The sequence below is a fragment of the Canis lupus genome, chromosome 11 (assembly GCF_048164855.1).
Source record: "Canis lupus baileyi chromosome 11, mCanLup2.hap1, whole genome shotgun sequence".
Classification (NCBI taxonomy): domain Eukaryota; kingdom Metazoa; phylum Chordata; class Mammalia; order Carnivora; family Canidae; genus Canis; species Canis lupus.
The window spans coordinates 24,364,074-24,376,341 of record NC_132848.1 but is presented as its reverse complement, the minus strand read 5'-3'; positions in this window follow the sequence as shown (position 1 = coordinate 24,376,341).

The following is a 12,268-nucleotide window of genomic DNA, read 5'->3' as shown; positions in this document are numbered from 1 at the left end:
GGCTGTCCTTCCCCAGGGCTCACCAGCTCTGATGAACAGGCCACAAGGAGCCTTCGCTGCTCGTAGCCATCTGCTTGGCCTTACAACCCAACTGTTTCCCCAGCCCCTACCTTTTGGTCTCATTCATCTCTTTATTTCCTAAGCAGGTCTTCTCATCACTTTTCAAACTATTAGCTCTTCTAATCCTCATAACAACTCTAGGAAATGAGGCATTCAGATGATCTGCATTTCACACTGAGGCCCAGAGAGATGAAGTCACTTGCCCACGGTCACACAGCTGAACACTAGCAATGCCGGGGCTGGAGCCCAGGTAGTCTGGCTTTAGTCTGTGCCCTGCACTGCTGTGTGTCCATGTGTCCAGAAGGCCCCAACCTACCCAAAAGCATTGTGCATGGGTGGGCTGGTCCCTCCCCTGACCCCAGAAACTCTTGCCCTGATTACCTTTACTGGCTCTGTTGTAGGGCCGTAAGCAAGGGCTCTGGAAACTGGCAGATGTGGTTCCTAACCCCAGCTCTGCCATTTGCCAGCTCAGAGACTTTGAATAGGTCACTCTACCTGTCTGAGCCTCCATTTCCCCATCCGTAAAGTGCGGCTGATGGGGCTCCTCCTTCCCAGGATTGTTGTGAGGATTCACGAAATAGGTAATGCACAACAGCAGACAGGTGCTTAGGAAGCGACAGCCCCTGCCCATGCCCCAGCCTCCCCAGGGCCCCCCCCCGGAGGGGGGCAGTGAGGATGGCAGCTGTCTACTCTCTGTCCTGCCCGCAGCAGGCTGCTTCACCTTGCACTGCCAGCCATGAAAATAGTCACAGCCACCAACTCTGGTGCCTTCGGAGGGCTCAACGTCATGGGGCATTTAAAGCCCAAGAACCCTACCAGTTGGTAGGTATCTTGTCCCCACCCTAACAGTGAGCAAACAGAGGACCTCTGTGTAAGTGATCCAGGGCCCAGCACCAGGAAATGAGCCCTGATTTGGGTACAAAAGTGGTCAGCATCTTTCAAACACACTCCATGGGGTCCCTTTGCCCTCTCCCCCAGTCTCCTGCCTGCTGGCCCCATACCCACTGAGCAAGCCCAGTCCTCCTCCACAGCACAACGGCAGCCCTGCCTCAGAAGGCCAAGAGGAGGGGGCAGAGGCCACTGCAGACCTGCTCTCAGGGACCCGGGGTATCCAGCCCCAGCCCCACAAACTCCCGACCCCCAGCTCTCCGTCTCTGTGGACTCCTCATGGGTGAGGGTGGGATGAGCGTGGCTTCAACTGACAGGCTGGCCAAGGGGACTCAGACAGTGGGAGTGCCAGCCTTCCCCTAGCTGGTGTGCCAGTCAAGCCAGGCATGGTCTGGTGGCCCTGGGAGTGGGCAGGGGACCTCACGGGGACAGAGACAGCAGCTGGGGGGTGAGGGGCCAGTCCCAGCCTGCCAATCCCATGCAGACTTCCAGAGTGACCTGTGCAGAGCCACACTGCAGAGCCACGCTCCCCCCGTAGTGCTCTCTGCCCTTAGTGCCCCCCCCCCCACCGGCCTCTGGCACAGAGTAGGTGGCCATGCCTGCAGCCTGTCCTGCCTGCTGTCTGGATATCTGGGCAGGCCCGGCCCATCTCTGGGCTGTTTCGAGGGGGCAGAGTACAGCCAGAAATTCCACCCCAGGAGTCTCTTAGGACCTGACGCTCTTTGCATGGGGGCAACTCTTTGTGTCCAGCGTCTCCCATCATGACTGTGCCCTGTGCACCGGGTGAGCCCAGCTGCTACCATTCTAGTGCTGCCTTTTCTCCCAGAAAAGTGGGCCAGGCACCCCGGCCCTGTCTTGCCCTCCTGAAGGCCTGTCTGGCCCTGAGATGCCACCCAGAGGACGCCAGAGTAAGGGACATTCGGGATCTGCAGTTGGCATGGGTCCTGCTCTGAGTCGTTCTACGGACGGGCGTGTGTGAGTGTGTGTGTGTGTGTGTGTGTGTGTGTGTTCTTAAAGCTGGTTTCGCCTCCTCGTCCTCCCTCTGCGGCTGTCTTCACAATTTCTTCAAGGGGAATCTGTTTCCTTCAAATGCCTCCAGGCAACTATAAATAGATAGAAGGTTTTTTTTTTTTAATAAAATTATGGGGACACCTGGGTGGCTCAGCAGTTGAGCATCTGCCTTCGGCTCAGGCCCTGATCCCAGGGTTCTGGGATCAAGTCCCACATGGGGCTCCCTGCAGGGAGCCTGCTTCTCCCTCTGCCTGTGTCTCTGCCTCTCTATCTGTGTCTCTCATGAATAAATAAAATCTTTAAAGATAGAAAAGTTAAAAATAAATAGATAAATAAAATCATGTGTATCTATGTACCAATCCACCTGTTTGAAACTCAAATTCTAATCTTTTCATTACACCTTAAACTATGCCAGTTTTTAAAGTTGGATTTCAAGGTGGAGGGGGGCATCAGAAGGATTGGGGTGCTTTCCCCAAACCACATGGTCCCTGCACTCTCTGCTACTTCAACACGTACACACAGCTTCTCACATACCTGGCGTCACCTCTCGCTGGGCCCCTGCCCCGGCCACCTGCCTGGGCTGGTGATCAGCACCAGGGTGAGCCCGGCAGACACATCGCGGCAGGAGTGGACTGGGGACCCGGGTTCACGGAGATTCACAGTAGAGGCAAGAGCCAGCAGGCCAGTAGTGCAGAGGCAGGGCCCAGCTGAGGTCTCCGGGAGGCGGGCTTGACTGAAGTGGAGGCGTCTGAGGCGGAGGTGGGGTGGGAGCCGGAGTCAGGAGGAGCTGGTTCTGTTTGCAGTTGTTGCAGTTTTGTTTTTTTAAAGATTTTATTTATTTATTCATGAGAGACACACACAGAGAGAGAGAGGCAGAGACACAGGCAGAGGGAGAAGCAGGCCCCATGCAGGGAGCCTGATGTGGGACTTGATCCTGGGACTCCAGGATCATGCTCTGGGCCGAGGGCGGCGCTAAACCACTGAGCCACCAGGGATACCCCTGTTCACACTTGTCAACACACATTGATGATCCCTTTTGGCCTTCCAGCAGGAACACCGCCTCCTCCCAGTGAACGTACTGTCCTGTGAAAGTCTCCTGGTTTTTGTTTGTTTTGTTTTGTTTTGTTTTGATAACCCTTCTTGCCCAGACGGGGTTTATGGAGTCAGGTGCCCTTTTGAAGCAGAAAATGTCCAGAAGGGTTGAACAGAGGGTGTTCCTCTTTCCCACCCTGAATGTCCTGCGCTAGTTCCTGAGAGGGAGAGGGATGTGTATGTCAGAGAGGCCAGGAGGGGGCTCACTTGTCAGAGGAATTGGGGTGTCAGCGATGGGGTGGTGGTGCACCTTTACACAAATCTTAGATACCTAATGAGACCCAGAATGTTCATTTTCACCATCATTTTCCCACTGAATTCCAGATAGGGGAGACTTGGGCCTCTATGTTTTCCTCGGAGATGAATGCAGAGTGCCCAGGCGCCATGTGCTAGGAATCTGTCCATTTTACAAATGCAGAAACTGAGACCCAGCAAGGGTAGGTGACTTGCCCAGGCCACAGTGAGTCGCTTGCAGAATGAGCATCCATTCCCACTAGGATGTGTGGGGCCCCCTGGCTTGGTGAGGGAGCTGAGGAAGGCTGGAAGAAGGGCCCAGGAGAGTGGCCGAAGAGGTAGCTATAGCTCAGCCCCCGAAAGCACAGATCGGGGATAAAGATGTGGAGGTGACGAGCCCAGAGCCCGGGACTGTGTTTGAAGTGCTCCTGCATCGCCACCACGTCCAGGGCAGACCTCAGCACTCTCCCTGCAGCCCCCGGCCAGCCCTACCTGGGCCGGATCTTTGGGGCTTCATCATCTTCTTGTTGGAGATCATGCATAGGGCACAGATGGGGATCACCATCTCCTCCACTCTCATCCTAGAAGCGTCCCTGACGGGGCTGCTTGCGGGGACCCATGGGCTCCATCCAGCCCAGGTGGGAGCACGGAATGCAGCGGGAGCCAGGCATGCAGCACGCACACCTGCCCCGATGCATGCAGCGTGTGCAGAGGAGCGGAAGACAGAGCTGTTGGCATCCTAGGTCTGCCCTAGATTGCCATGGGGGATGTGGTTTTGTGGCTCATGCCTTGCATTAAAAGACCTAGGGGACAGCAGGTGATGGGGGAGGGGGCCACAGGCTGACCTGAGCCTTTGTAGGCCCCTTCCCCACACTGCTTCAAACCCGCGCCGCTCCCCAAGGTGGCTAGGGCCTTCAGTCACACCCTCCCCAAAGTCCCTGACATCTGAAACAAAGCCATGGGCTCCTCCTTTGGGGGGGGCAGGCGGTGAGGATGCTGTCAGCTGGTTCTTATCGTCACCATGCCCCCTGACCGAAGTCCCTGATCTGTTTGCACCCCTCGGGAGGACAAGTTTCACACCACTGAGTGTGCTCAATGTGTTCTGCTTACAGATTTGCTGCCAGAAGCCTTTGTCTCAAAAGGGTGCCAGCCTGAGCTTGGCTGGTGCTTCTTGATGGGTGGCCTTGTGTGGACGGTCAGCCGTGCCCTCCCCCAGTGGCCACTCCATGCCAGCCCACCCCTGCTCCGGCCAGGGAAGGGAGGGGTGCTCCAGCATCTCAGGGGTGCTTTATAAAGCAGCGCAGGGCAGCCCGGGTGGCTCAGCGGCTTAGTGCCTCCTTTCAGCCCAGGGTGTGATCCTGGAGACCGGGGATCGAGTCTCACATCGGGCTCCCTGTGTGGAGCCTGCTTCTCCCTCTGCCTGTGTCTCTGCCTCTCTTTCTCTGTGTCGCTCATTAATAAATAAAATAAAATAAAATAAAATAAAATAAAATAAAATAAAATAAAATAAAATAAAATAAAATAAAATAAAATAAATAAAATAAAGCAGCGCACTCAGCCGCTGTGCTGAAGCCTACAGGGAGTCGCCCTTTGATGGGTCCCAGGGCTCTGCGCCTCCTGAACTGCAGCCTCGTTGGAAGAGGGTTAGGTGTCCGAACTCACCACCGATTCTGACAAACACTGACACACCTGTCTCAGGCCTCACCCCTTAGCAGGTGACCTTGGCTACTTTGGCTCCTTCATGAGAAACCAAGCCCTGAGTCCCGAACTCCCGCTGCTTGGCTCTCTGGGGCACCTAGAACACTGCGGCCCCATTGTGCCCCACTCTGCACATACTCTGTGCCCTGCTGAGCCCCCTTCCTACTCTGACCCCCCACCGTGGTCGTCAGCAATCCCTCCCATCCTCAGCCTCTGCTCCCCCACCCCACCGGGAAGCTGGGTTCTTTCTTGCTCCTCACCTCTGCTTCCAGTCTCTCCTCTTTGTCCTTCAAACCCCCTGTGCTTTCGCCCCCACGCCCACTTCACCGGCCATACCTGAGCCTGTCATTGCCAACGCCTGTTGACGGCCTCACGCCCTGGCTCGCTGCATTCTCTCCATACCCTGAGCTCCTTAGATGGCCTCGCCTTCCACCCCACACTCCCATCCACCCATAGTCATACCCTCACGTGATCATCACCACCGCTAACCGCTCCGCCCCTGGGGCCCCATTGCCATCCTCCCATCCCAGGACCCCCACCCGCTCCTCTGCAAGCTGCTTCCCCGCTCAGCCCTGCTGCAGCGCCACTGAGATCCCCAGGCCACTGACCCTACAGCCTTGCCACCACCCGCAGCCCCTTTCAGGCTCTCACATCCCTCCTTCTCCTGCTTAAATGTCGTGGCCCACCCATTAAAAGGTAAACTGAGGCAAATTTAAATTGTTAAGAGTTTATTGAAGCAAAAATGGATTTGAATTGAGCAGTGCCAAACGTGAAGTGGTTAGGAGTGCTCCCCAGTCGGAGCTAGGGACAGACTTTACAGAGAGGACAGAAGCAGAGCAAGGGCTTTACTTACATTGGCTGCAGCTTAGGTGGCTGGCTTACTTAGGAAAGCCTTGTGGGTCATTGTCCTTGGGTTTGATTTCTTAAACTTGAGACATCATGGGTATGACTGCTAAGACCTTGGCATCACCTCTCTAATGACCTCTGTGTTTAATTAACCCAACCTACCATTCTACCCTTTTCCTTGCAGATACCTTCAGTCTCTGTCCTCTCTCCCTCCATCACGCCACCCGTAAAAAAATCCTCACCCTCTCTAGGTGTTCTACTTTTTCACAAGAGTGGGCAGACACTGCTGGAGAAACAGATCCAATCCCCAGGCTCACTGTCAATGAATGGCCCCTGGGCTCTCACGCTCGGCACCCACACAGCCCTACCGACTTTGGAGGAAACTCTCTGTTCCCATTTGTGTGCACCCTCCTGGGAACCTACTCTCACCCAGTGTCCTCATCCTTGCAAAAAACACATGCAATCCCACGTCATGTTGACAGCCCATTGGGCCACACTCATGGCCAATGGTTGACTGCTTCTCAGCCGTGTCCAAAGTCATTTGCCCCCCGGGGAACCTTCCTCCTCCCACTGGGTCCTCTTCTCCAAGACCTGTCCGGCATAATCCCCTCTCTCCTTGATCATCATCTCTCCTGCATACAAATGGGATCGCCAACTCTTTAAAAAAGTCCCCCTCGACTGCCCTTCGTCCTTCCCTCCCTCTAGCTTCTTCAAGGAGCTGACTCCACCAGTTGTCCCCATTCTTTCCTCCACCCATCCCCAGCCACTTCTTGTCCTGTGTGCACCTGCCAAAGCTGCCCCTCCCTGTTCTTCCTGGGGAGTCTGTGACACCTACTTTCTAGACTCTGCCCTTACCCCCCAACCAGCACCTCCCCCATGTAGGCCTTCCCTGCTTTCTCTATTTACCCCCCACTGCGTGGTCTTCTCCTGTGTCTTGGCTTTAACTGCCACCTCCACCCCAACCACCCAGAAAGTGTGTGTTCTGGTTTCTTCTCGAGCTCCAGGCCTGTAAGTCTGGCTGTTGACCTGATACTTGCATCTGGTTGTCTAGCAGGCCTATCTGGTTCAGCGTGGCTGAGGCAGGATCCCCATTTACCTCTATGAGTTTGCCTCAATACGCCAGTCAAGTCCACTTTCTCTGCCTCCCAAGTAGCTCCTTCATCCACCCACCCCTCCATCACCAGCTCCCGCCCACTCTCAGGCAAGTCCCCCCCCCAAGTGGCCCCCTGGTTCCGGTTCCAGTTCCACAGGTCTGGAGCCCCTGCTCTGCAGGTGGCCAGCAACTCGTTTCTAACAGGGAAACCATAGTGAAGCCAATCACCCCTTCTCAGAAGAAGGCTTTTAAACCCTTGAAATGAAATTCGTAGAATTACAAAGGACACCACTTATTTTCAGGTCCAATTATCAAAATATGTTTGAATCGTGATTTAATAACAGACGTGCTTTTTTTGTTCATGCATTAAATATGATCTCACACGGAGAGGGAGTCTTTTCAGACACCATAATTTCAAAGTAATAAGCATAAATATGATCTTGAGCTCCACAACGTAATGTGATATAAAAAGATCTGTGATTTCTATAAGGAACAAAGTCCCAGGTAATTCTAATAATGTTACCGTTGTTTCTTCCCTACATTTGTGTCTGGAGGAAGTACTAAATTGCAGTTAGAGGCAGGGAAATGAAGGTGTAACTCCCTCCCATCTCAGAATTCAGCCTGCTGAATTTTTTTTTTAAGATTTTATTTATTTATTCATGAGAGATAGAGAGAGAGAGAGAGAGAGAGAGAGAGAGAGAGAGGCAGAGATACAGGCAGAGGGAGAAGCAGGCTCCCTGTGGGGAGCCCGATGGGAGACTCGATCCCAGGACCAGGATCACACCCTAGGCCAAAGGCAGACGCTCATCCACGGAGCCACCCGGGCGTCCCAGCCTGCTGAATTCTACCCACAGGGTTTTAGACTTCACGTGGGTATTCCTGATCTGACCTGTAAATAAGACCATCACTGCCTCCCGAAACTCTCCACTTTCCATTGCCACAGGAATAGAATGGAGACTCTTTAGTGGCCCCATCCAGATCCTTGGGACCTTTGCCAGCGTCCCTCTGTCCTCCTCCCATTCTCTCACCACCCTCCAGCCTTGGTGACTTTTTGCCTGGTCTTGAACTTGCCAACCTCATTTACCCAGTTCACCCATCTCCCTCTGGCTGGCTCCCTCACTTGGTCACAAGGCTCTTCCTTCTGATCCATCTGTTGTTAGGGCACCAATGCTCCAGGAAACCTTCCCTGGCCATCCCAGCCAACAGTGCTTCATCTCTAGCCCAGCATTAAGAAGAAATAACAGGCTCAAAATGGAGTCACTTGTGCTAACCCCTGGTCATCAACCCAAGACTTAATACCTAAGCTAATTTCAGTTTCAGCCTCTCTCAGGAATATAACCTTGAACCAGTTAAGCTGGTATTACCCGGTCAGCTCTAGTGAGGTGCCCATTCCACACCTTCCACTCCCCTTAGAAGGGTGACCTTGCCTAAAACAATGCATTCTTTACTAATTATTTTCTTTCTTGGGTCTCTTCTGCCTTTAAAAATCTCCCACCTGCTCCCCATGGCATGTTGTTTCTGTTCGAGGACTCCAGCGGGAGTGAGCCTTGTTTGCCCCCACTAGTCTCCTGCATCTAAGACCCCTCCCCTGCCACTATCACCCCTTCCAGTATGTCCTGGGATCACTTTGCACTGGAATCCTGGTCTCTGGGTCAGCTTCTGGAGGAACCCATCTAGGACCACACCTAAGCTACCAAAGAATAGTCAAGAAAATGTGTAGGTCTGTGAAGGTGGTTAAATTTGGAAGAGCATCCATGTTTAGCCAGGTAAAAGGGGAAAGGGTAGCACTTTAACTTTCATTTACTCATTCATTCATTTACTTGATCGTTCAACAAACTCCATCAGGGCTGGCTGGGGGGCTTGCTGCCTGAGCAGGAGTCAGGCTATCTTCTCTGGCAGGTGGATGGTGCTGGTCACTAGCAACGCAGCCTCTGGTGTGTGGCAGGGGGTGCCCATCTAACTTCCCCACAGCTCGGCGACCCTCAACATTACCCAAGTCCTCCCAAGCTGACTCCATGCTCTCCCAGCACTGCCGTGGGAGCAGTTCTGTTCCCCAGGAGCCAGGACAATTGGAGGGAATGCATGCTTGACACAGGACATCCTAGGTCCTGTTTTGGGGACAGGACAAACCTGAAAAGCACCACTGAGGACCTGTGTTGAAGCGTGGGGTCCTGAGACCAGGATGGAGCAGCAGAGGTGTTTATTCGGAGATGCAGAAGTGAATCATGTGAATGGATGAACATACATGGAATGTATTGAAAGCAAAAGAAGTATCTTTTTTTCTTTTAAGTTCTTGACTGGGACAGGTGAGAGAAGCACAGAAATGCATTAATATACGTTATGGGACACAGGAGCCTTCGTAAGGAAATGAAGACCCAAAGGAAAGGTTCAACCTGAGTGTTTTAATGCTTAGTTTAACGAAGAGTGGAAAGTCAAGGGAAAATGTGAGAGGACAAAAGATAGGCGCTAAGTGCAGTGAACACGAGTGGAAACTTAGCAAAATCCATTGGTTCGATTCCTTTCTGTCCCTGCATCTTCGGAGAGAAGCACGCTCCTCTCCTCTGGCCACAGGGAAGGCACCTCTCACATGAGGATCTACGACCCACTTCAGGGGACAGTTAGAGCCCTTCCTGTACCTGTCATTTCTCAAATTCCTTCAGCTTAAGGGCACCTGGGTGGCTCAGTCGGTGAAGCATCTGCCTGTGGCTTGGGTCATGATCCTGGGGTCCTGGGATGGAGCCCCATGTCGGGTTCCTGCTCAGCGGGGAGCCTGCTTCTCCTTCTCCCTCTGCCTGCCACTCCCCCTACTTGTGCGCTCGCTCACTCTCTGTTAAATAGGTAAATAAAAATCTTTAAAAAAACTCCTTCAGCTTAAAATATTCAATATGCCAAGATGCTATATCTTGGGGTAGTGTGTCCTGTACCCCATCAATACCTACAACGGGAAACCATTCAGCCTTAAAAAGGAAGGAGATTCTGGTACCTGCCCCAGCATGGTCAAACCTTGAGGACATTGAGGTCAGTGAAGCAAACCAGCCATAAATGGACAAATACTGTGTGGTTCCATTTTCTCTGAGGTCCCTAGACTAGTAGTCAAATCCGTAGAGACAGAAAACAGAATGGTGGGTGCCAAGCTGTGGGGGAAATGGAAGAGGGGATGTTTAATGGGAACTGAGTTTCTGTTCTATGAGATGAAAAAGTTCTAAATGGATGGTGGTGATGGCTGCACACACTGGGAATGCATTTAGTGCCACTGAATTGTACATTTTAAAATTGTTAAAATGGTATATTTTATGTTCTGTATATTTTATTACAGAGGAGGAGGAAGAGGAAGAGGAGGAGGGAGTGAATTATAGCCAGGGCTGGAAGACCGTGCCCGGGGTGGTGGGCTGAGTGGTTACTCGAGGCTGACACGGGCCTGGTCAGAGTAGCTACCTGAGCCCATCAGTGGTTAGGAAATGTCAAACATGAGTATGGAGGCAGAAGGGCAGAAGCAAGCCAGAGGCATTGAGTGGAGGACGATGAAAGGATCAGGACACCTGGGTGATGGAAAAGCCAAGGCCTCCCTCAGGCTCAGTCCCCAGATTGGTAACTGGGTGAAAGATGCCTGCCCTTGTGTTGCCCAGCATTGCAGGGAGGAGGTGAGTGCAGTGAGTAAACGCAGCCAGAGCAGGCAACTCTGGAATGCATGGAGCCCACGCGCTCCCCTTCCTGGGAGTCCGGTGACCTACAGTTGGTCCTCGTGAGTCACATGGTTCCACCGCTGAGAATTATGTTTATTATGCTCGGTGAGTGACCGCTGAATCATTATTCCTACAGGAAATACGGAGTGAGGTTCCTGTGTGCCTTCAGTCACAGCTCTTTCATCAACTAATCAATACATGACCTCAAGTTATGTGTATTTTCTGTTTAAAAACACCTTGCTTGAGGGATGCCTGGGTGGCTCAGTTGGTTAAGCTGACTTAAGCTCAGGTCACAGATCTCAGGGTCCTGGGATCGAGCCCTGTAGCGGGCTTCCTGCTCAGCTGGGAGTCTGCTTCTTTCTCTCTCTATCGCTCCCTACCACTCATTCTCTCTCTCTTTCAAATAAATAAATAAAATGTTTTTAAAAATAAAAAGGGGATGCCTGGGTGGCTCAGTGGCTGAGCGTCTGCCTTCGGCTCAGGTCATGATCCTGGGATCCTGGGATCGAGTCCCACATCAGGCTCCCCACAGGGAACCTGCTTCTCCCTCTGCCTGTGTCTCTGCCTCTCTCTCTGTCTGCGTCTCTCATGAATAAATAAATACATAAAATCTTTAAAAAAATTAAAAGTTAAAAATATTTTACAAGCCCACCTTACTCGATATATCTTGGTAAGACATTAACATTGAACTCACAGCCACTAGCACAGTAACTTGTGCCTGGATAATGCATATCTAATACCGATATTTTTTCTGTAAGGCATGACACAGCCTCCTTGCCCCTGGGAACACTAGACAGCCCTTCAGTACTAGGCATGGGGCCATTTTGAATATTAATATCACCAACAGAGAGCACAAAAATGTGAAATCAATCAGCAGATCACAAGAAGGACACATGTTTACAGCAGGGTTGCTGAAATAAGAAGGCCAGACATCACCTTGTCTGACCCTAGCTGGACATGAGCATATGGGGCAATTCCCTAGTTCCCAGTTCTCCATCCCTACAGGCCCAGGCTCAGCCACAGCAGGGGAGGCTTTGGACTTGGGAAGCTTTGCGGGTGGGGAGGTCATGCACAACCCATGTGTCCAGGCGCTGCACAGATAACATTTGACCGCAACTGTCATTTTCAGATGAAACACTGAGGCACACAAAGGGGGAGGCCTGATTCCAATGCCCACACTCCCTGTACTCCCCTAGCCGTCCTCTGCAGAGGAGGGAGGGGGTTTCTCTGTTCACATCAACAGGAAGTAGGATGGCCCAGGAGACTGAGATTTCTGGCTTGTGTAACCCTGGACAGACAGACGCTTGACCTCCTTGCCCGGGCTGCTGTGGAAATGCCCTGTACGGTGCACACAGGTCAAGGGGCAGCTTAGGCACTTCGCTTCCTTCGGGCACCAGCAATGATCAAAGCCCCCCAAACTCCCGTGTTCCTGCACTGCACCCTTTCCCCAGCCCCACACCAGTTATTCCCAAATTTTACTTAAAAAAAAAAAGATATTATTTATTTATTCATGAGAGACACACATCCGCCAATTTTTACTTATAAGTGAAGCTTTGAGGGGATCCCTGGGTGGCTCAGCGGTTTGATGCCTGCCTTTGGCCCGGGGCGCGATCCTGGAGTCCCGGGATCGAGTCCCGCATCAGGCTCCCGGCATGGAGCCTGC